Here is a 20,912-nt window from a genome sequence, read left to right as displayed (position 1 = left end):
GATATAGTTTGTCCAAAATGTGTGCACGACAAATTCATAAGTCTGGTTCACATGCTAGAACCTTGGTCCCCAAATAATAGCTTTGAGAGGTAGTGGGACTTTTAAGAGATGAGGCCTAATGGGAGGTGATTGAGTCATGGTAATGCTACCCTAATGAACTGTATCAATGTCTTTCTTGAGAAACAGGTTAATTCTCTAAAGATTTGATTAAGGATTGTAGGGCTGAAAAGCACATCAACCTTCCTCTTCTCTTTTCTTCTGTTCTCTCTTACACTCGTGTTCTCTCTCCCCCCCCCTCTCTCTCTCTCCCCTTTTACTACTTCTCTTTCCACTTCTTCACCAAGAGTTGATCAGCATGTGGGCCTCAGTAAAAGATGGGCAGGTCCTAGGAATATGTAGATGGGCCTCTAGAATTCTGACCCCAAATAAAACCCTTTTTAAACAAATATTCTGGCTTCAGATATTTTCAGACAGACAGACAGACACACACACACACACACACACACACACACACACACACATACACAACCCACAGGGACTAATATAAATTATACTGTGTATTTAATTTATAATTTCAGTTGTTCACTGTTGGTATAGGTGTGTACAATTGAATTTGTATATTAACCTTCTATTAGACAATCTTACTGTGGTCAATTATAGGAGTTGTTTTGCTCTTTATTCTTTGGGATTTCCACAGATAATCGTGTCATCTGCAAACAAAAGTACTTTAATTCTTCCTTCCTATGTGAATACCTTTTATTTCTTTTTATTGCTTCATTGCATTAGTTAGAATATCCTTTACAATATTGAAAAGTAATGGCAAGAGGGTACATCCTCGCTTGTTTCCCATCTTAGAGGGAAAGCATTATTTTCTCATCATTAAGCATGACATAACTATTAGTTTTTGTAAATGTTGTTTGCCAAGGTTCCCCTATTCCTAGTTTACTGAGAGGATTTTTGTTTTTTATCATGAATAAGTGTTGGAGTTTGTCAAATATTTTCTCTGCATATATTGATATGATCATATGATTTTTTTTTCTTTTGTAACATGTTATTGTAGCTGATTGCATGCATCGGTTTTTAAATGTTGAACCAGCCTTGTGTAACAGGAAAAGATACTACTTGATTTCAGTGTATCATTTTTATACAATGTTGGATTCTTTTTGCTAATATTTTGCAGAGGATTTTTTCATCTATGTTCATTGCTGATATTTATTCAGAATATTTCCTTGAAGGTAATGTTTTCATTTGACCTTATTATTAGGTGAAAACGGACATGATAAAATGAGTTAGAAATTATTCTCACTGCTTCCATTTCTGGAACAGATTATAGAAAATGGGTAGCATTCTTCCTTAAATGTTTGATAGAATTTACCAGTGAAGCCATCTGGGCCTGGTGGTTTCTCTGGAAAGTTATTAATCATTAATTAAATGTAATACATACAGGCTGATTCAGACCATCTCTTTCTTCTGTATGAAATTCGATAATTTTTTTTTTTTAGAAATTTGCCTATTTCTTTCATCTAGATTGCTAAATCTTTAGAAACAGAGTTCCTGCAGTGATATTTTAACATCCTCTTGATATCTGGAAGACCAGTAATGACTCCTCTCTCCTACCTGATATTAGCATTTTTCTGCCCTGGTTAGTCTAGCTAGAGCTTGAGCTGATCCTTTCAAAATCTGCCTTGATTTTTGTCGATTCTTTTCTGTTGATTTCCTCTTTTCAATTGTATTTATTTATAGTTCATTTTGCATCATTTTTTTCTTTTGTTTTAGGCTAAAATTGCTCTTCTTTTTCTTGATTCCTATGCCAGAAGCTTAAATTATTGCTTTTAGATTTTTCTTCTTCACTAATGTCAGATGCTATAACTGTCCCTCGACACACTGCTTTCACTGCATCCCACCAATTTTGATAAGTTGTATTTTCATTTTAATTTAGATCAAAATATTTTAAAAATTTCTCTTGAAACTTCTTCTTCTTTGGCATAGGCTTTACTCAGATGTGAGTTCTTTAACCTGCAAATATTTTAGGATTTTCTAGAAATCGTTCTGATATGAATTTCTAATCGATTCCAGTTGGGTCCCAATATATTTTCTATTAATTTAAATTTGTTAAGATGAGTTTTACCATGGAGATCTATCTTGGCAAACGTTCCTTGTGACCTTGAGGAAAAATGTGTTTTGTTATTGTTGGATGAAAGTTTTCTAAATGTCAATTCAATCCAGTTGATTGATGGTGGTGTTAAGTTGAACTATATCCTTACTGATTTTCTGCTTGCTGGATCTATCTATTACCGAATGTAGTGCCCTTCTTTATCCTTGAAGACTTTCCTTATTCTGAAAACTTCTTTGTATCAAATTGGTAGTATTACTGTAGCTTTTATTTGATTAGTAGTAACATGATATATCTTTCTCTACCCTCTCACTTTTGATTTATCTGTCTCTTTATTTAAAGTCAATTTCCTTTGGGCAACTGGTCTTGTTTTATTATGAACCCTAAAATTCTTTTGTCTTATAATTGGCATGGTTAGACTACTTACAATTTATGTGATCATTGATGTAGTTGAACAGTAATTTGCATGTCTATTACTATTTTCTTTTTGCTGCAATTCTTCTTTGTTTGTTTTTCTGTTTTGTTTTTTTACTACCACTCTTTTGCCACTTTCTCTAATGTCATGGAACATTTTTGCATAATTCCAATTACTCTCCTCTCAGAATATCAATCATCCATCTTTAAAAACAATTAGGGTTTACTCTGGAGTTTTGTGATATGCATTTACAGCTACCTAAGTTCATGTTCATATGACATTATACTGCTTCCTGGGTAATATAAGTACCTTACAACACAGTATTCCTTATTCCTCATTTTCATCCCTTATAATATTGCTGTCATTCATTTTACTTGTTCATTTGCTATAATTCCCCAAATCATCCATAATCACTATTATAACTTTAACAAAAACATTTACTCTGCCAATTAATAATAAAATAAAAGATGTTATTCGCCTTCTTTTATTACTTTTCTCATTATCTCCCTTTAATTAAGTAGACCCAAATTCCTACCCTTACCATTTTCTGTCTTTCTGGGAAATTTCTTTCCTCATGGACAAACACAATGGCAGTAAATTCCCTAATTTTTGTTTGTGTGGGAAATTCTTTATCAATCCTTATTATCCACTATTAGAGGAAAATTTCATTTTATTAAAGCATTAAGTATTTACATTTATGCCTTTTTTCTTTCACCATCTGAAATACTCCATTCATTTTCTCTTTACTTACAAGTCTGATGAGAAGTAATCTTTATCTTTATTTCACTATAGATAAAGTAATATTTTTTCTACCTTCTTACAAGTATTAATCTTTTCTTTGACTTTTGCAGGTTGAATATTATGTACCTAGATTGATAAGTTAAGAAATTTTGTTTTTTCATATTCTCTGAACCTGCTACAACTTTGATTTGGTGTTTGTCAATTACAGAATTTGGAGTCATTATTTTCTCAAATGTTTTTTTTTCTGTTCCTTTCTCTTTCTTCTCTCACACATGGTTGAATTTCACATATATCTTTTGTAATTTTCCCACAGTGTTCGATATTCTGCTTTCATTGTTTTCATTGCATTCTAGTTTGGGAAGTTTCTATTGATTTATTTTCAAGCTCATTGATTTCTTTCCTTAGCCATGTCCAGTCTAATTGATTAACCATTGATTCTAATTGAACTAAAAATATTCTTCATTTGTGGAAAGTGTTTCTTATTTATGATTTATGTTTGAGTCCTTCTTAGTTTTCTTTCTCTCTGCTTACATTTCCCATCTATCTTTTTATGTTGTGTACTTTTGTTTACTGGAGCCTTAACACATTAATTATAGTTGTTTATAAATCCCTTGTCTGACCATTCCAACATCTGTATCATATCTGATTCTAGTTCTTAATGCTTTGTCTTTTCATACTGTTTTTTTCCTTGACTTTTAGTATACCTTTAATTTTTTTTTTTGAAAACTTGACATAATGTTGGATCATAAAAACTGAAATACATCACCCTTTACCATGAACTTTTAATGTTGATCTGACTAGAAGTTGGATTGTATTTGATGTTTGCTGTACTTATTTCTCTTAGGGCTTCAAATTCCTCGAATTTCCTTGTTTGTGTATCACCTGTTGCCTTTGGGTGTCTCTAAAAACTCTTAAATCAAGTCTGACCTTAGGGGATCTTTCTGTAACACTCTAATACTATTATGCTCAGCCCCCAGACCCTGCTGGTCTGAGTAGTCCCTCTAGGTCTGGATCCCCAGGAGTTTCTCACTCTCAAGTCAGTCTGTCCTCAACATGCAGCAATTTGTGAAAATTATTTTCAATCAGTATTTCTCCAGCTCTGGGTTCCAGGAGCTTCATCTCCAAATCAGCTTGTCTCAGCTGGAATTCTCTGTATTTACCTGTCTCTCCAGATTTCAGGGTGGCGGTTTACCTTGTGATTTGAAATCTCAAATGAGTCTCAGAAAAGTGATTGATTTTCGGTTTGTTCAACTTTCTTTGTCAGGACAAAAGTACTGACTTCCTAGCTTTGGGCATCTTGGAATTGAAACCAGAAATCATATTTCTCTTTACCTTTCTCATTGCATTTATTTTCCATATTTTAGCATCAGAACACCTTAATTACAGGTGGTATAAATACAAAAAGATTCTACATAAATATTACAAATATATAAAGATTATAAAGAAAAATCAATTTCTTTCTTACCCTCTCCCTACTCATTTCCTGAGTAGGGATTAATTAATCTTCAAAAAATGAGGTAGCAGATACAATTGAGTCATTCATAAAGTAACTATTACAACACATAATTTTCCAAGAGGCTGGGGCAAATAGTGTGTTTAAGGGAGTGGATTTCCTCACATTGTCCCTGGAGGTAATTGCTCTTTTTATCTTTTTATGGAGCTAATGGTTGAAAGTGCTCATGTGATTTGCTTCAGTTTTCATTTTTCTAACCAAGAGTGAACGTTGAGAAGATTTTAATATTATTTAACTTTTTAGATACATTGGTATATACATTAGCTATTCAAGTATTTTACTCAAAGTTTTATGTTTTTACCATCCTTTAGATTTTGAGTATTTATAGATTTATATACAGCTATAAAAATAATACAGACTCCCTTGGGCTTCCTCCAGTGGTAATATTTTTTGAGATGGCACTACAATAACACAACCAGGTTATTGACCTTTCTACACTCAAGACACAAACATTGCCATCACTACAATTCCTCATTCTGTCCAATTATAGCCACACTCTCTTCTCTCTACCCTCCACTTCCTTCCTAACCCTGGAAACTATTAATAGTTTCTTAATAGTTACTTAAAATTTTATAATTTCAATAATTTTTATATAAATGGTATTATGCAATATGTAACCTTTTGGAATTGGATTCGATCACTCAACAAAATTATTATCAATAATTCATTCCTATTTATTAGCAAGTAATATTCTATAGTATGGATATTACAGTTTGTTTTAAGTATCCAGCTCTTAAAGGTCATCCAGATCATTTCTAGTTTTTAGCTATTACAAATAAAGATACTGTTAAACATTCATGTAAAGTTTGTATGAGAACAACCTTCTCCATTTTTCTGGTGTAAATGCCCAGGAATGAAATTGCTAAGTTATATGATAGCTGCAGGTTTAGTATTTAAAGACACTGTTTTCCAAGATCCATCTCACCGACCTGCACAGGAGCCAGGGCCCAGGGTAGGCCTGGGTCCATCCAGCCACTGGAAGACACTCGCTTGAGCTCAGGCTCAGCCAAGGACTGCCTCCACCTACCCGCAGATCTCCACCAGAGCTCAGGCCCAGCCCAGATCGTCCTTGATGACCTTTAAGGGAGCCAGAACCCAGAGTAGGTCTGGGTCTGTGCCCGCACCAACATCTGGGAATCCAGGTCTAACCAGCTTCCATCTTGAGACACTGCAGTCACCCTCATAGCAGTAGCCTCTACCTTGGGACAACAGACAGGACTTAGATGCAGCTGCATCTTGGAGTAGGCATCCCAAAACCAGTATAAGGCCCACCTTTTCAGCCCCATCTCTGAAAGATGTTGCATCCATCTTGGGCACCTCCACTGCTATCTCAAGTTACCTCCTGCTATTGCCACCACCACCTATAGTTGAAGTAGCATTCATCCTAGGACACCGGCAGGGTCTGGAAGCCCAACACCATGGTGAGATACAGATAATCTGCACAGATACTACAAGATTATAGGGTAGAAACTGTAATACCTCAGATCCACACTGAAAAAAAAAGGGAAATCACATAGACAATATGAAAAAAAAAAAAAAAAGGGAGGAAAGTGCCCCAAACAAACAAGGATACTACAATAACAGAATCCATAGACAGCACAGATGATGAAATGTCAGAGAAGGTATTCAGAGTGTTCATAATTAAAATAATCTGTGAATTAAGAAATGACCTAAATGAGCAAATGCAGGCAAAAATTGATTACTCCAACAAAGACAGAAGAGAACAAATACAGGCAACCATTGATGACACCAACAAACAAATAAGGGACCAAATACAGGTATCCGTTGATCACACCAACAAAGGGATAAGGGATTAAGTACAGGTAGCAAAAGATTATTTCAAGAAAGAGATAAAGATTCTGAAAAAAAAATTCAGAAATTCTTGAAATATTTGAAAATCAAATAAAAAAACTCAATAGAAATCATCATCAACAGACTAGATCACTTGTAAAATAGAACATCGGATAATGAAGACAAAGTATACAATCTGGAAAATGAAGTTGACCCCACAGTGAAGATGGTAAGAAAACATGATAGAACATCCAAGAATTATGGGATAGCATCAAAAGACCAAATCTGAGAGTTATTGGGAGAGAGGAAGGCACAGAGTTTCAAACCAAAGGAAGGCACAATCTCTTCAATGAGATAATATCAGAAATTTCCCCAAATATGAAGAATGAATTGGAAAATCAAATACAACAGGCTTATAGGACACCAAATGTACAAAATTACAACAGATCTATACCAAGGCACATTATAATGAAAATGCCTATCATACAGAATAAGAATAGAATCTAAAAGGCCACAAAAGAGAGAAATCATGGAGAGAGACCAATTTGTATTTCATGTAAGATTACTTTATACACTCTCATAAAAAGGACAACAGGTATAGTTCTCTCCTGTCTCCTCCATTGCAGATTTTTCAACCCAGACCCTCTAAGCCAGGATATCCTGGAACAACATATATCAAACTCTGAAAGAAAATGGATGCCAACAAAGAATCATATATCCAGCAAAATTAAGTTTTATATTTGATGAGGAAATAAAAACATTCCATGATAAACAAAAGTTAAAAGAGTTTACAAGTAGAAAGCCTGCACTACAAAACATCCTCAGCAAAATATTCCTTGAACAAGAATTGAAAAACAGCAATGAAAATCAGTAAAGGGAGGAATTACACTAAAGGAAAAACTAATCAAATGAGAAACCAAGTCAAGTTAAATACCAAAAATAAACAAAAATGGCTGGTAATACAAATCATTTCTCAATAATAACCCTGAATATTAATGGCCCAAATTCAAAAATCAAAAGGCATAGACTGGCAGATTGTATTAAAACAACAACAACATAAAAGACCCAACAATATGCTGCCTTCAAGAGACTCATCTCAGACATCCATAGACTGAAGGTAAAATGTTGGGAAAAATCGTACCACTCACATGGACTGTGGAAACAAGCAGGCATTTCCATCCTCATTTCAAATAAAGTAGACTTCAAGCCAAAGTTAATCAAAAGGGATAAAGAAGAATATTTCATACTGCTTCATCAACAAGACATAACAATAATAAATATATATGACCCAAACAATGGAGTGTCTACATTCTTCAAACAAACTCAAGTTCAAGAGTCAAATAGACCATAATACAATAATTTTGGGTGACTTTAGCACACCTTTTTCACCACTGGATAGATCTTCCAACAAAAGTTGAACAAAAAACTATAGAAGTCAATAATACAATATCACAAAGAAACTCTTAGCAAAAATAAAAAAAGTAGAAATACTACCCTGCATTCTATCAGATCATAATGGAATGAAATTAGAAATGAATGATAAGATAAAAAATAAAAGCTACTCTACCATTTGTAGACTAAATAATATGCTGCTAAATGAAAAATGGGTTGCAAAAGATATCAGGGAGGAGATTTAAAAATTCTTAGAGGTGAATGAGAACACAGATACAATGTATTGCAATCTCTGGGACACTATGAAGGTAGTACTAAGAGGAAAGTTCATTGAATAGAGTTCATTCCTTAAAAGAAGAAAAAGTCAACAAATCAATGACTTCATATTATATCTCAAAATCCTAGAAAAAGAAGAACAAATCAACACTAAAATTAGTAGAAGTTAGGAAATAATTAAAATCAGAGCTGAAATCAATGAAGTTGAAACAAACGAAACAATTGAAAAAATTGACAAAATTTTGGTTCTTTGAAAAATAAATAAAATTGACAAACTCTTAGCCATGATAACAAAAAAAGAGAGAAAACTCAAACTACTAACATACATGATAAAAAAGGAAATATCAAACAGACACTACAGAAATACAGAAGATAATCAGAAATTATTTTAAAAACTTGTACTCCAATAAAATAGAAAATATCAAAGGCATCAAAAAATTTCTAGAGTCATATGATTTTCCCAAATTGAATCAGGATGATATACACAATTGAAACAGATCAATTTCAAGCGATGAAATAAAAGATGCCATCAGAAGCCCACCAACCAAGAAAAGCCCCAAACCAGATGGATAAACAGGCAAGTTCTACAAGACCTTTAAAGAACAACTAATGCCAATATTTTTCAATTATTTCAGGAAATAGAAAAAGAGGGAGCACTTCCAAACTCATTCTATGAGGGCAATATTACCCTGATTCCAAAACCAAGCAAAGACACATCAAAGAATGAAAACTTTAGACCAATCTCTCTAATGAACATAGATGCAAAAATTCTCAGTAAAATTCTGGCAAATCAGATACAGAAACATATCAAAAAGAAAGTACACCATGATCAAGTGGGATTCATCCCAGGGATGCAAGGTTGGCTCAACATATGGAAATCAATAAATGTAATTCATCACATCAAAAGACTTAAAGATAGGAACTGTATGATCATCTCAATAGATGCAGAAAAAGCATTCAACAAAATATAGCACCCCTTCATGTTCAAAACACTAGAAAAACGAAGGATAACATAAACATATCTCAACATTATAAAAGCTATCTATGCTAAGCCCCAGGCTTAGCAACATCATTCTAAATGGAGAAAATTTGAAAGCATTCCCTCTAAAAACTGGAACAAAACAGGGATGCTGTCTTTCATCACTTCTATTTAACATAGTTCTTGAAACACTGGCCAAAACAATTAGACAGACAAAAGAAATTAAAGGGATATAGATAGGAAAAGAAGAACTCAGATTAGAACTATTTGCCGACATCATGATTCTATACCTAAAAACATTCCACCAGCAAACTTCTAGAACTAATAAATGAATTCAGCAAAGTAGCAGGATACAAAATCAATACCCCAAAATCACAGGTATTTCTGTATATCAGTGACAAATCCTCTGAAAGGGAAACAAGGAAAACTACCTCATTAACAATAGCCTCAAAAAATTAATAAAACACTTGGGAATCAACTTAATGAAAGAGGTGAAAGACCTCTACCAAAAAAAAAAATACAGAATACTAAAGAAAGAAATTAAAGAAGATGGAAAGATCTACCTTGTTCTTGGAAAGACAGAATTAATATTGTCAAAATGACCATAATACCAAAAGCACTATTCAGATTCAATGAAATTCCAATCAAAATCCCAATGACATTCCTTATAGAAATAAAAAAAAATCAGTCATGAAATTTATTTGGAAAAAATAAGAGACCCAGAATACTTAAAGCAATTCTTAGCAAGAAGAATGAAGCAGGTGGCATCACTATACCATACCTTAAACTATACTACATAGCAATAGTAACAAAAATAGCATGATATTGGCACCAAAATAGACTGATAGACCAATGGTACAGAATAGAGAACACAGAGACTAACCCACATAATTACAATTATCTTATATTAGACAACAGTGCCAAAAATATACATTGGAGAAAAGATAGCCTCTTCAACAAATGGTGCTGGGAAAAATGGAAATCCATATGCAACAAATGAAATTAAAACCCTATCTCTCAACCGTGCAAAAAACTCAACTCAAAGTGGATCAAGGTCCTAGGAATTAAACCAGAGACACTGCATATATTAGAAGAAAAAGTAGGCCCAAATCTTTATCATGTCAGATTAGGCCCCAACTTCCTTAATAAGATTCCTGTAGTGCAAGAATTAAAATCAAGAATCATTAAATGGGATGGTTTGAAATTAAAAAGCTTCTTCGCAAAAGAAACAATCAGTGAGGTGAATAGAGAGCCTACAGCTTGGGAGCAAATTTTTACCACTTGCACATCAGATAGAGCACAAATCTCTAGGGTATATAAAGAACTCAAAAAGCTAAGCACCAAATAAACAAATAACCCAATCAATAAATGGGCCAAGAGACTGCACAGACACTTCTCATAAGGTGATATATAATCAATCAACAAATATATTAAAAAATGTTCAGTATCTCTAGCAATTAGAGAAATGCAAATCAAAACTAAGAATACAAACAACAATAAATGTTGGCAAGGATGTGGGGGGAAAGGCACACTCATACATTGCTGGTGGGACTGCAAATTGGTGCAGCCAATTGAAAGCAGTATGGCGAATCCTTAGAAAACTGGGAATGGAAACACCATTTGACCCAGCTATCCTCCTCCTCAGCATATATCCAAAGGACTTAAAAACAGCATACTACAGGGACACAGCCACAGCAATGTTTATAGCAGTACAATTCACAATAGCTAAACCATGGAACCAATCTAGATGCCCTTCAATAGATGAATAGATAAAGAAAATATAGTATATATACACCGTGGAAAATTACTCGGCAATAAAAGAGAATAAAATTATGGCATTTGCAGATAAATGAATGAAATTGGAGAATATAATGCTAAGTGATGTTATCCAATCCCCCCAAAACAAATGCCAAATGTTTTCTCTGATTTAAGGATGCTGATTCATAATGTGGTTGCGGGAGGGGTGTGGGAGGATTAGATGAAATCTAGATAGTGTAAAGAGGAGGAAGAAGAAGGGAGGGGGCATGAGGGTAGGAAAGACAGTGGAACCGGATGGACATCATTACCCTAAGTACATGTATGAAGACAGGAATGGTGTGACTCTACTTTGTATACAGCCAGAGATATGAAAAATTGTGCTCTATAATGTGTAATATGAATTGTAATGCATTCTGCTGTCATATATAACAAATTTAAATTTTTTAAAAAGATACTGTTTTTCAAAGTAATTACCATTTTACATTCTTACCAATTATGTATGAGTGATCCAGTTTCTCCTTAGCCTCATGATCTTAGAGGGTAGTCAGGATATTTTAGTGGAATAATTGCGATTGGTGTGTGGTAATATCTCACTGTGGTTTTGTTTATCATTTTTCTACTGTTTGATGATGTTGACTATCTTTTCATGTGCCATACATGTATCTACTTCAGTGAAATATCTCTTTATGTCTTTGACCCATATTTTAATTAGATTATTTTTATGCCATCAGGTTTTGAGAGATTTTTTTTATCAACTATATATAGTCTTTTGTCAAACATCTGGCTTCTAAATATTTTATTTATAGCTTTTCTATTTTCTCTTAGTAGGATCTTCAATAAAGTAAAAAATTTTAATTTTGCTGAAGTTAGGCTTACTATTTTTTTTTTATCTTATGGCTCATGTTTTTGATATCAACATTTTTTAAATGGTGGAAAAATATTTTAAATCCCATTTTGATTTAGATACAAAGACTTTTTTCCAGTACTGGGATTGAACCCAGGGATAGTCTACCACTGAGCCACATCTGCAACCCTATTTTGTATTTTATTTAGAGACAGAGTCTCACTGAGTTGCTTAGCATCTTGCTTTTACTGAGGCTAACTTGCGATCCTCCTGCCTCAACCTCCTGAACCACTGGCATTACTGGTGTGCACCACTGTGCCTGGCTCTTTGTTTTTTTTTTTTTTTTGTAGTTTTTGTTGTTTGTTTTGTTTTGTTTTTGTTTATGATTTGAAGCAGGGTCTCACTAAGTTGCCCAGGCTGGCCTAGAACTTGCAATCCTTCTGCCTTCTGCCTCCGTCTTCTAAGTCACTGGGATTATAGGCATATGCCACTGTGCCCAGATGATTTAGCTATAGAAGTTTTATTAGTATTTATTTGTTCAACACTTTCAGTGACAGTTCTAAGAATGATGTTATATATACGTAACAAAGTATGTGGTGTTGTCATTTTAACGATTCGAGTGAAATATTTATAACTTTACTTCTTTAATACTTCACCATTCATAATATGTTTGTCTTAAGTCTTTCCTGTTAGTACATTTAAAACAACATCACATAGGGTTACAGCCTTTAATTTCACAAACATAATTTAGAAAACTCAAGAAGAGAAGGAAAGTCTGTACATCTATCCATAATGTTCTTAATGCATTTTTCTTCTTTGCTCATGGACCTAGGCTCCTTACCATTGTCTTCCTGTAAGCACCTCCAGTGGCCATTTTTTATGATATTCTTCTGGTGACACATTCTCAGGGGCCTCCCTTCATCTAACAATGTCTTGATTTTCTCTACCATTTCAAGGATGTTTTCACCAAGCACAGGATTCTGGATTGATGATTCCATTCTTTCAGCCCTTAAAATAAGTACCACGTTCTTCTGGTGTCCATGGTTTCTGGTGAGAAATCCTCTTTGTTTTTGTTAATCCTATGGGTAAACATATACTTTTTTTTTTCTCCTCTGACTTCTTTCAAGACTTTTTTTTTCTTCTTCTTTACTTTTCATAAATTTAATTATAGCATCACTTGCCATGAATCTTGCTGGAGTTCTCCATTTGTGGTTCTCTCAGCTTCTTAAATCTATAGGTTCCTATCTCTTAATCAAGTTAGTACCATTTCAGTTTCCTTGAGTATTCTCTGTTATGGTTTAGATATTAGATACACTACAAAAGCTCATGTGTGAGTCAATGCAAGAGGGTTTAGAGGTGGAATGATTATGAGACCTTTAACTTAATTAATGTGTTGATCCCCTGATAAGAATTAATTGATAGTAACTGTGGGCAGGCAGGTTGTGTCTGGAGGAGCTGGATCACTGGGGCATGCCTTTGGGATATATATTTTGTCCTTGTTGAATGGAGCTCTCTTTCTGCTTATGTTCCCAACTGCTTCCCTCTGCCACACACTTCTACCATGATGACCTGCTTCATCTCAGACCTCAGTGAATAAAACCTCCTGTCTGTTGACCGAAACTATGAGCCACTAAGTAAACTTTTCCTCCTCTAATTGTTCTTCTTAGGTATTTTGGGTTACAGTGGCGAAAAACTGACTAAAACAAACTCCATTCTGTACTTCCTCCTCTTCCGAGCTTCTGATGATACTTGATTGTTAATCTTTTGTTATAGATTCACAGACTCAGGGCTGTCATTTTTTTGTCATCTATTTTCTACTTTCTGTTTAGATTAGGTAATTTTAATTGTTTCAATTTCCTGATCACTTATTCTTCCTTCTGTCATCTTCCTGAGATTGAAATCATCCATGGAAATTTTAATTTTCAATTTTTGTGTTTTCCTTTTCAAAAAACGTCCTTTCGGCTCTTCTTTATGTCTTCTATTTGTTTGCAAAGACTTTCTATTTCAGTGTTAATGATTTTGCTTTTTCATTTGTTTTAACTATAATTATAATTAATTATCAATTATAATTTATAATTGGTGAGTGAAACATTTGGATGACAAAGGTCTTAAAACCTTTGTCAGGTAATTTTAATTTTTGTTTCATTTCAGTATTACTATCTATTGGTTACTTTTTTGCATTTCACTTGTTAGATTCTATTTTCTTGGTGTAAAGAGTAATTTTTATTGAAATCCCCACTCCCCACATGCTGTCTGCTGATGCCATGGGTGGGCCTTATCAAGAGCTGATGAGAATTAAATCCCTGGTTCCCTACTCTTTGAGGCACCTCTTTAAACTCTAATAGAGTGTGGAAATCTGGGCTCCCCATTCAGCCTATGCTAGCTTGGGTCTGCACGGAACCACAGAAACTTGGTTAGAAGAGAGCAGAAATCCATTATTGTCTAAAACTTTTCTGTGCTGCCAAGATGCCCTTTTTCTAGATTTTGTGATTTTGTTTGTTTGTTTGTTTGCTTGCTTGCTTTTTTTGGGTAAGAGAGCAAGATTTTGTTAGGACTTTTTGTCCCATATTTCTCAGACTTGTAGCTGAAGAAACTTGCAACCCAGAAATATGAGGCAAGAAGAAAATCTAGGGAACTCACCACTGTCCCATCCCTTGGGTCTCAAAAGCTCAAATCAGCTCATTTTCTTCTAACTTTTAGAGTTGTTATATCTGTTTTATGGATAACATCCAAGGACTCTAGATGTCCTTCATAGAAGAAATAGAAAAACATATCTCTTCCATCTTCTCACCAGACATTTTTATTTGGGTTGTTTTATGTACATTATATCAAAATTTTAAGCAATATATTTTATTGAAATATATCTTCAGAAACGCTCACAAATTATTATTGTACAGTTCAGTGAATTATTCACCATCAAAGAGCTTTCTAACCTCTAGAAAGCTTCTTCCCACTTATAAACTATTTCTCTTCCCAAAAGATAACCATTGTCATGACATTGAACACTAGGAATTTAGTGGGGAAGGTTAGACTTTACATATATTTTATGATATAGTAACTACTGTTCTGGCTCTACTTCTTTTACATTTTGCATGAATATGTGAATGACCATTAATCACATGGCAAGGTGCTAAGCTCTATTATTCAACAACAAAATACAAATAGAGTCACACTGATAAAATTAAAAATAATGATCATAGATAGTATCAAAGAAAACAACTGGAACTCTAAACTCATGCATCAAAATCTAAGGAACAGAATGTTCATGGTAACATTATTCACGATAGGCAAAAATGAGAAAGGATCAAACATTCCACTAACATAATGGATTAAATACTCCTGGTGGGTTCACACAATGGAATTGTATACAACAATGAAAGAGAATATATATGATAACATGGGTCTTCATCAATTTTAAATGATCTTTGCACATTTTACTTCTAGTGTAGTTTTAGAAAACAAAATATGTTTCCCCAAAAAAGTTAGAAAGAGGAAATATGCCTGGGTACAATATGTTCTATGCAATTTAAAATGCACACATACAAATTAACTCCACATATTTTTCAAATATGTATACATGTCTAAGATAATTTTTTAAAAACATTATGGTGTGTACCATAGACAGGAAGAAACTTTTAATGAAGATTGAATAACTTTGGGACAGTTAATTAAATAAGTTAAAATGAGAAGGGGAGTTTTCAAGAAATAATGATACCAATCAGCTATGAATAACTCATTTCTGGGTCCCTTCGCTATCTCCAAAGCAATAACTACCAATGTAGGTAAACATCTGTCATAACACACCACAAGAAAACATAAGCACAGGTGTCTATCAATCTTCAATACCAAGAATGACCTTCCTCTGACTTACATTCTTTCTTTGACGAAACCTCCCCCTGGGCTTCGCAGCACAATTACTCTTCCTCCTACAGTTTCACAGAGCTCTCTTTACATAGGTGTCCCCAGCTCTTCCTTTCCCATGAAGCTGGACTTTCCTTGGGTCAGGGAATATGCATATACCTCTCTCTACTCCGGGTGTGCAGCAGCTCTCAGAAACTTTTTATAAAAGATCAGTGAACAAAATAAAGATGGCATTTATGTAGACCTCTATCCCTTCTTCTGTAAGGATCTTAACTATCTTAGGCTGAGCACTAGCTCCTCACTCCATGACCATACAAGAAGGAGAAATAGAACCAAATGGCGAGTCAAGCTGAAGAAGAGTATGTGGCAAAATAGGACAGACTTATTTAAAGTCTGGGCATTTATCTCATGTCATACATTGGCAGCTCGGCTGTATTCTAGGGAACTCAGTAACTCTGTGCAATACAAAGTCGTTAACCCAGCTGGGTTTCCTTAAAGTACGGGGCCATTTGGTTGGTAGACTTGGCATTTTGGCAGCTTCCATCTGGGGCAGGAAATGAGACAAAGATGCAGTCACCAAACACCTGTGCAGGTCAGCCTGAATGACAGTGCATTGGCACTGCTTCCCACGAGACCCTGCACTCTGATGTGGGTTATCATTATTCATTATCGTTCACTATTACTGATGAATTTGAGGAGACAAATTTTCTTCCTTTTCTTTTCCCCAACTCTGCAGGAACCAAGGCAGATGAAACATAGGTATGCTTTTTTAAGTCCAAGCTCTCTGGTTCACCTCAGCTATGGAAGGAAGAAAGTTGGCATTTAAGGCTTATGCCCTGAGTCATCTTTTCCAGACCAATTGTCAAATGCTTGATGGATGGCTCTTGGCTGCCAAGGGAGAAGTTGAGGGGATGTAAAGGGCTATACGAAGCACAGCTACAAAGCAGTCACATATCTCCATCTTGGAAAACACAGTACCCAGAATTTTTGACCTTTGCTTTCTCTCGGCACGGTTCTACAAGTGTTTGGGACAGAATTCAAACGAAGTGCAAAGCTTTATGGACCAAGAGCAGCAGCTATTAGCTGTTTTTGCTGGAATTACTATTCTTTGTTTTGAAAGCCAGTCTTAATGCTCACTTCTAGAGACATCATTTAAGATAGACAATGACTGAGTTGAATACTCATAATCTTTTAGATGTTATATATGTGCCAGTTACATGTGTGTTTATATTCTGGGGTCCCTTATTTCCACCTGGGGTTGGAGGGAAAGAGCTTCCTGTGTCTGGCTGCTGGGAATAAAGACTCTATGTGTGTCTCTCAGAACTCTGGCTCTTTCTTACTCTGTGACCCAGTTAACCTACCTTCCAGTGATCCATTTACTGCTTTTCTTCCCCTTTACTCTATTACTAGTTACAAACAATCATGTTTCTCTCAAACTGACTGAGATCAGAGTTTCCTCTTGGGCCACTTGTTAAAAGCACATAAAACTATTATTTGAAGAGTTTCTCCAACTCCCACCTTTCTCTTTTGTTTTTTTCAAACATCTCCTATGTGGTAGGTAAATGTTACTCCCAAAGAAAATATGCCATGGCTTTCTAAGTATGCAACCTCAATACCCCTCTACAAACACACTTCTATGTCTAAACTGATTCCATGTATTCTGCTTAAGACTTTTGTCTTCCCCTTATCCTTCCAGAAAAACTCTCTATTCAAATTCTACCAACCCCTTCCCCAGCCTCCTTTCCACGTGGTGGACCTTATCCTTCCCCCTGCACATGCTATCAAATCCTTTTGTACAGGACTCTTAACGCAGCAGCAATCGCACAATCTTACTGTTTTTTTTACATGTTGTGAAGAGCCTGAGGTCCGGAGTGTGAGGACTTGGAATGGAATCTCTCCTGCACTTACTTACCAATCCCATCAAAGAAGTCAAAAAGCCTGCCAGACTTCCTATGACCTCAGATATGAAGTGGATCTAAAGTACTTACCTTGCCACATTTCTATTTAGGAACAAAAGAGATAATGAGTTTCTAATTGCTTTCTAACAGTACCTAGCAAAAAGCACAAATGATCTTTCATAAATAAATTATGGTGAATCTATATAGTGTAATACAGAGACATTTACAACAGATGATATATCTAATATATTTATTGACACAAAACTTTCTCTGTGACATATTATTAAAGGCAAAGGAAGTGCTTAATGCCCTGATATAAATCTTATATAAATCTAAGTAAATATAAATTTAAAATATATCCACCTACACATGGGCTTCTAGAAGGAAAATTATCAACATGTTGATAATCATTACCAGTGGATGATGTAATTTAAGATGATTTAAAAAATTTCTTTGTGAATACTGCTTGAACATCGATAAGGCTATTATTTGGAAAAGAATATTTAGAAATGCTATGCATAATACCATCATATATTTGAAAACTTGGGAAAGGATTTTGTGGAGCTGATAGATTGTCCAAATATTCCAAAACTGGATAGAGCAATGATAGATGGGATTGGAGAACAAGTAAACAAACACTGGTTAGTTATGTCACATACAAATTGACTTTAGGTAAAGATTGATGTATTTGGTTTTGGTTTTTCCCTCTGCAAATTTTCGTTAGATCTACAAGTTCCTTTTCAACATTGAACTTTGCCATTTCTTCCTTGGATATATAGTAAATGATACTGTCTGAGCACTGAAGCATCTGGCATCCATGGTGAAGAGGACAGGAGGTGTCATGGGGAATATGTTCTAGGGGACATCCAAAGACAAAGGAAACACATGGTATTTTCAAACGACGGGTACAGAGGCCCATGATGGGTGCAGAGGCCCAAAACATGAGGAAAGCTAGTCATGAAAAATGAGGAGAGCCTCCCAGCACAGGGAACTGTAAGCACTAAAGTTTGGAAAGGGAATACATCAAGAATTTTTCAGGGGCAAAAAAGCCAGAGTGAGCTGCATCAGACATTTCTTAAACCATTACTCTGAAATCACAGAAGAGCATATGTAAAAATTAAATGCTAATTACCAGTCAAAGGATAAAAATCTGAAAGATGGATTTACTTTACATGCATTCCCAAGAAATTTTAGATGTTTGCTGCTTCTAAACTCTCCAGACTGAAGCTATTAACAATTTTAGAAATGTAGAATAGATGTACTTTGGATATTTATATGCATTTGGCTATAATGAATAGTAAATCCAACGCAAACCAAATACATTTGCTTAAGATCATATTGCTGCTGCTGCTGATGATGATGACGATGATGATAATACCAACAATACTGATAATACCGGGCCCTATTTTGACCAGGCAATTAATCCTTATAGAAACTCTATGAAGAATGGAGTCTTATCCTATTCTAGACTGGAGGAAGCCAAATCTGAGAGATCATACATCACTGTGGAAGATCTCACTGCTTTTAAGAGTGAAAAAGAGCTGGAATGTTTGGATTTTAAGTTCATGGCCTTTCCACTAAATATAGAATAAAAATTCAAACTTCCCTCTATCTCACAGAAATGACAACTAGCTAGATGCATCCAGCCATGCATAGCAGAGTCAGATTTTAACCCAGGAAGTAAGCAGCTATACAAGGCTTGGACCTTGCTACCTGCTATGGTTTGATGTATTGGGAAGCCTGGTCCTCAGCATGTCAAATGTGACAGGCGGTGGGACCTTTAAGTGGTGGATCCTAGTGGGATAGCCTTACATCATTAGGAACATGCAGGTGGAACAGATTAAGGTAGATCCTGTGGGACCCCATTAGCTCCCTGTTGCTCTCTGGCTTTCTATCTTACCATGTGATTTCTCTTTCTTGCATGTGCACTGTCCATGATGCTATCTGTCATGATTTAATGCCATAAGAACAAGGGAGCAGTGTTCACCAGAGCTGGCACCATATTGTTTGGACTATCAACCTTCAAAACTGTGAACTAAATAAACCTATTTCTCTCTAAGTTTCCCAGGTTCAGGTATTTTGCTATAGTAACAAAAATAAATCATATGCTAATTATCTTCTGGGAATTTCCAGCAGGGATAATTCTAACATAGTTAAACAGAGCTATACAATGTGGTCTATTCTTATTATTGTATTATTATTATTAATTGGCACTTAAAGAAACAAGTTAAGGATGCTTAAGCTGGATCTCATTTGCCCTGAAATCGTGAGTTGCAAAATTAAATTATTAGCTTTGATTCTGAAGAAAGGTCAACCATGAATTGCTAGAAAGATGGAAGCCTAGCATTAACAGTTCCTCAGAGTAGCAGGTGCTATTGTTAGCTGTAAGTCATTTGAGCAAAGCATTTGGTCTCTCTGAGCTTGGCAATAGTCTTTCCTGCAAAGTGAATGAAATGGTTCTAATGGCTACTGTCTTCTGACTTGGCTATATTTGTCTTAATTTCTTGACTATTACCTTTCGAGTGTAGACTATTACCTTTCAAGTGTAGATATGCTTATTATTTACCTTTTTTTTTTGTACTGAGGATTAAACCCAGGGTCATTTAAACACTGAGCCACATCCCCATATTTTTTTTATTTTTATTTTTTTAATTTTGAGACAGGGCTCACTAAGTTGCTTAGGGCCTTGCTAAATTGCTAAGGCTGGCTTTGAACTTTCAATTCTCCTGCCTCAGCTTCCCAAGTTGCTGGGATTGCAGGTGTGCGCCACCACACCCAGGTTATTATTATTTTTTTTTAGGATAAGATAATGAATTGGACAACTCTTCATTATTTGGGGATTTTTCCTTCTACGCTACTTCTGGTTCTCAGTTTGCATTACCCCTGTCCCACACTACTTTTTCAGCAGATCAGTTCTGCAGTGGTCTAGATAGCAGCAGAACAAAATACCTACATTTGGCCAAGGAGAAGAACATATCTGAGTTCAAGTCCTTGTTCCCATATTTAATGTGGAACTGAAAATAATTTATTTTGCTAAACTTTTGTAGGAATTGAATAAAATAACATATACCAAATGTCTATAATATATTGGAAGCCCCAGACATGTCTGCTATTTTTATGATCAGTAATCTAACTGCCAAAACCTATGCCTTTCTCATATCTCATTGTCCATGATGATGCGGACTCATTGGGTATGGAACACCATTCCTTCCTTGAGACCCTCTCTCCTTTATCCTTGTAGGGTCTCCATTTTTTAGACGTCCTGTGTATCTTTCATGTTTCCTTCCTTGCTATTCTTTTATATGTATATATAAAAGAGCCATTCATATAT

Source organism: Ictidomys tridecemlineatus, chromosome 2 (assembly GCF_052094955.1).
Source record: "Ictidomys tridecemlineatus isolate mIctTri1 chromosome 2, mIctTri1.hap1, whole genome shotgun sequence".
NCBI classification, from domain to species: Eukaryota; Metazoa; Chordata; class Mammalia; order Rodentia; family Sciuridae; genus Ictidomys; species Ictidomys tridecemlineatus.
The sequence above is the reverse complement of the archived record's forward strand: the minus strand, read 5'-3'. Positions refer to the sequence as shown.